The sequence below is a fragment of the Pteropus vampyrus genome, unplaced genomic scaffold (assembly GCF_000151845.1).
Source record: "Pteropus vampyrus isolate Shadow unplaced genomic scaffold, Pvam_2.0 Scaffold67, whole genome shotgun sequence".
NCBI lineage: Eukaryota > Metazoa > Chordata > Mammalia > Chiroptera > Pteropodidae > Pteropus > Pteropus vampyrus.
Genome location: NW_011888848.1, coordinates 5372088 through 5376347, shown reverse-complemented (window position 1 = coordinate 5376347; position 4260 = coordinate 5372088). Strand labels below are relative to the sequence as shown.

Sequence of the window (4260 nt, the reverse complement as noted above, 5' to 3'; positions counted from 1 at the left end):
CCAGTTTATCTATTTGGTTGAAGGCACTTATTATAATACTTTATTATCATTCTCCTCTAGTAAAGTTGCTCTCAAAGTGTTGTCTGTAGACCTCTGAGAGTCCCTGAGCCCTTTTCAGGAGGTCTGTGAGGTCAAAATTATTTTCATAATAATTTTTTTGGCCTTTTTTGTTGTGTTAACATTTGCACCAATAGTGAAAAAGCAAGGGTAGATGAATCTTTTGGAGTTTAGCAGGAATTAAGTCATGACGGACTCGTAATAAGAATTCAAGACAACACTAAAATAAAAAACAGGTTCATTTAAGAATATCCTTCTACTGCATATCAAAGTATTATGTTTGTCTTAGGGAAAAAAATTTTAATTGACTTGCAAGCTGAGGCCTCTAGGGTGGGAAAGGGAGTTCACTAGATAAGCAGTAGAATGGATAGGCAGTGCTTGTGCAAAGGCTCATTAAAGACTACAGTTTAGTGCAAGAAAAACAATGTGTGTCTATGGCCACACTACCCTGAACAAGCCTGATCCTGTCCGATCTCGGAAGCCAAGCAGGGTTGGGCCTGGTTAGTACTTGGTTGAGAGACTGTCTAGAAAGACCAGGTGTTATAGGCATTAAAAAAAAAAAAAAAGGATTGCAGACTGACAAGGTCCTTGCAATCTGTGAGGTCAACTAAGGGTTGCCTCCCCTAAAAAACAAACAAACAAACAAAAACAATGTATTTAAAGATTTTTTCATACAATCTGTGTAGACATACTACAATCCATTTTTAGAGTATTTTCATTACTCACCAATTTCCCCCCATTTCATTTGTAATTAAGGCCAACTCCAACCCCTTCAGTCACAGGTAACTATTGATCTACTTTTGCTTCTTTAAATTTGTCTTTTCAGAATATTTCATGTAAATGGAATTATATAATATGTGGTCTTTCTGTATCTGACTTCTGTCACTTAGCATGTTTTTAGGTTCACCTGTGTCATGGCAGGTACTGGTATTACATTCCTTTTCATTGTGGAATAATAATGCTTTGTGTGGATATACCACATTTATTTATCCATTCATCAATTAAGGGATATTTGAATTATTTCCAGATTTGCGTTCTTATGAATGAGAATGCTATGAATATTCACAAGGTATCATTTTAATTCCTCTTTTGATTTTTAAAATTATGTTTTGAGTTAACTTCTTTCAGTTATTGTACTTTCCATCCCCAGAATTTTCATTTAATTTCAGTTATATATAATTTCTAGCTCTTTGTTGAGATTTTTTTATTCATTGCCATCTCAAGCCATCCTGAGTGGTATCTTCCAAGGATACCACTGTCTTGTAAAAACAAAAAAGTTAAAGGTTACTTTTTAAGCAACTTCTGATTTCCCTATTTCTTCTGTCCAAAGATTCTTTATATAGTTTTGGATGGGGTGTTTTAATGATCTCAACTTTTTCAAAATTTGTTATTGTATTATAAATCTATCACAGTTTTGAATTTTGAGATTCAAAGTTTCATTTTCTGAAATTCAAAAAGCCTTTACTGTCAAAACTCTTATTTCTGCCATGAGTTTAAGAAAGTTATTTCAAAATTCCAAAGCTATGATTCAATTTCTTTTTATTATTTTCTATGATTAAATATTTGTCTTGAAGTAATAGGAATTCTGTTTGAGTGAGAAGAAGAAAATGGGGTATAATGAGTAACCAGGACTGAAAAATACATTAATTAATATAGGAAAACATTATTTCACCATATATATGCTATAAAATTCCAAAGGGTTGAAAAACACAGGAGTCTTCTGTTGTGTGACATGGAGCTGGAGTGACAATAAAAAATTATGAAGTAGTTGAAATATCCAACTACAAGAATAATTATTCTTCACCCTAATAATTTCCCTTGTCTAATTTTGGTACCAAACCTACTTCTCCCCTATTCTTTCCAGCACACCAGGTAGATTTTTTGTGTGTGCTATGTTGAGTTAGCTCCAATTCCTGGTGACTCTGTGAATGAGTGATGTCCACAATGTCCTGTCCTCAACAGTCCTGCTCAGCTTCTGTTGACTCATGCCATGCTGAATATATTTTACTTCTTGATACCTTATATTCTTTCTTCCTTTTCTTTTCTTTCTCTTTCTTTCCCTTCCTTCCTTCCTTCCTTCCTTCCTTCCTTCCTTCCTTCCTTCCTTCCTTCCTTCTTGCTTTGCTTTCTTTTTGTATTGATGATCCTACATTGACACTGTAATCACTCAAAGTCCATAGTCATATGCTATTTGCCATCTTCATACCTTCTTTGGCGAGATGTCTGTTAAGATCTGTGGCCTATTTTTTAATCAGATTTTTGAATTTTGGATCACAGTCCTTTATCAGATGTATTTTCTGCAACTATTTTCTCCCAGCCTGTGGCTTGTCTTCTCATTCTCTTGACATTGTTTATCATAGAGCAGAATTTTTTAATTTTAATCAAGTCCAGCTTATTAATTATTTCTTTCATGAATTGCACCATTGATATTGTAACTGAAAGGTCATTACTATATCTAAGGTCACCTAAGTTTTCTCCTATGTTATTTTCTAAGAGTTTTATAGTTTTGCACTTTACATTTAAGTCTATGATCCATTTTGAGTTAAATTTTGTGAAGGGTGTCAGGTCTGTGTTTAGATTCAATTTTTTTTATAGATGTCCAGTTGTTCTAACACCGTCTGTTGAAAAGACTGTTTTTACTCCATAGCATTGTCTTTGCTCCATTGTTGAAGATTAGTTAACTATATTTTTGTAGGTCTATTTCTGGGCCCTCTATTTTTGTTCTGTCTCTATTTCTGGGCTATTTATTTGTCTATTCTTTCACCACTACCACATTGTCTTGATTACTGTAGCTTTATAGTAATTCTTGAAGTCAGGTAGTATCAGTCCTCCAATTTTGTTCTTCCCCTTCAATATTGTGTTAGCTAATTCTAGGCCTTTTCCATGCCACATAAACTTTAAAATCAGTTTGTTGATATCCACAAAATAATTTCTTGGGATTTTTATTAGGATTGCATTGAATCTATAGATCAAGTTGGGAAGAACCGACATCTTAACAATACTGAGTCTTCTTGTCCATGAACATGAAATATTTCTCCATTTATTTAGTTCTTTGATTTTGTTCATCAGAGTTTTATAGTTTTCCTCATGTAGATCTTGTACATATTTTGTTAGACTTATACTTAAGGATTTAAATTTTTTGGTGCTAATGTAAATAGTGTGTTTTTAATTTCAAATTTCACTTGTTTATTGCTGGTATATAGGAAAGTGCTTGATTTTTGTATATTAATCTTGGCAAGCTCGCTATAATTGTTATTAGTTCCCGGTGTTTTTGTTGTTGTTGTTGTTGTTGATTCTTTTAGATTTTCTTCATTGATGACCATGTCATCTATGAACACAGTTTTATTACTTTATTCCTTATCTGTATACCTTTTATTTCTTTTTCTTGTCTTATTGCATTATCAAAGACTACAAGTGGTATGAGAGGACATCTTTGTCTTGTACCTGATCTTGGTGAGAAAGCTTAGTGGAAAAGTTTCTCATCAAGAGTATGTTTGCTTATGTTTTTTGTAGATATTCTTTATCATGTTTGAGGAAGTTACCATTTATTCCTAATTTACTGAGAGATTTTAATCATGAATGGGTTTAGATTTTGTCAAATGCTTTTTATGCATCTATTGATATCATCATGTAGGTTTTCTTTTTTAGTCTGTTGGTATGATGGATTACAATTAATTAATGATTAATTGATGAACCAGCCTTGTATACCTGGGATAAATTCTACTTGGTCCTGGTGTATAATTCTTTTTATTCACTGTAGGATTTGATTTGCTAATATTTTGTTGAAGATTTTGCATCTATGCTCATGGGAGATACTGGTCTGTAGTATTCTTTTCTTCTGATGCCCTTTTCTGGTTTTGATATGAGTTAGGAAGTATTCTACTTCTATCCTTTGAAAGGATTGTAGATAATTGGTGTCTCATATTTTCAATTTTTATTTTTCTTGTTTATTGTTTTTTTCCAAGATATCAAAGAGATAAACAATTCGTGCTAGTTAGTTGATGAATGTTGATAAATGAAGATGTACTATATGCCTATTCTTCCCAAATAATTTATATATATTACTAAAAGTTTTTTGCATATAACACTGCACATAAAAAAGAGGGTTTCATTCCAGGTTTAGGCTTAAAAGCAGTATGGGAGAGAGGAGGCAGAATAGCAGCCAGGATAAGTTTTGGTGCAAGACTTTTTTTGTGATATTAT

The 4260-nt window shown here is 32.7% G+C and overlaps 1 pseudogene; it reads left to right on the top strand.

Moving 5' to 3' along the window:
- Positions 1 to 487: 487 nt before the first annotated feature.
- Positions 488 to 606, top strand: LOC111740713 (annotated as a pseudogene).
- Positions 607 to 4260: the final 3654 nt, after the last annotated feature.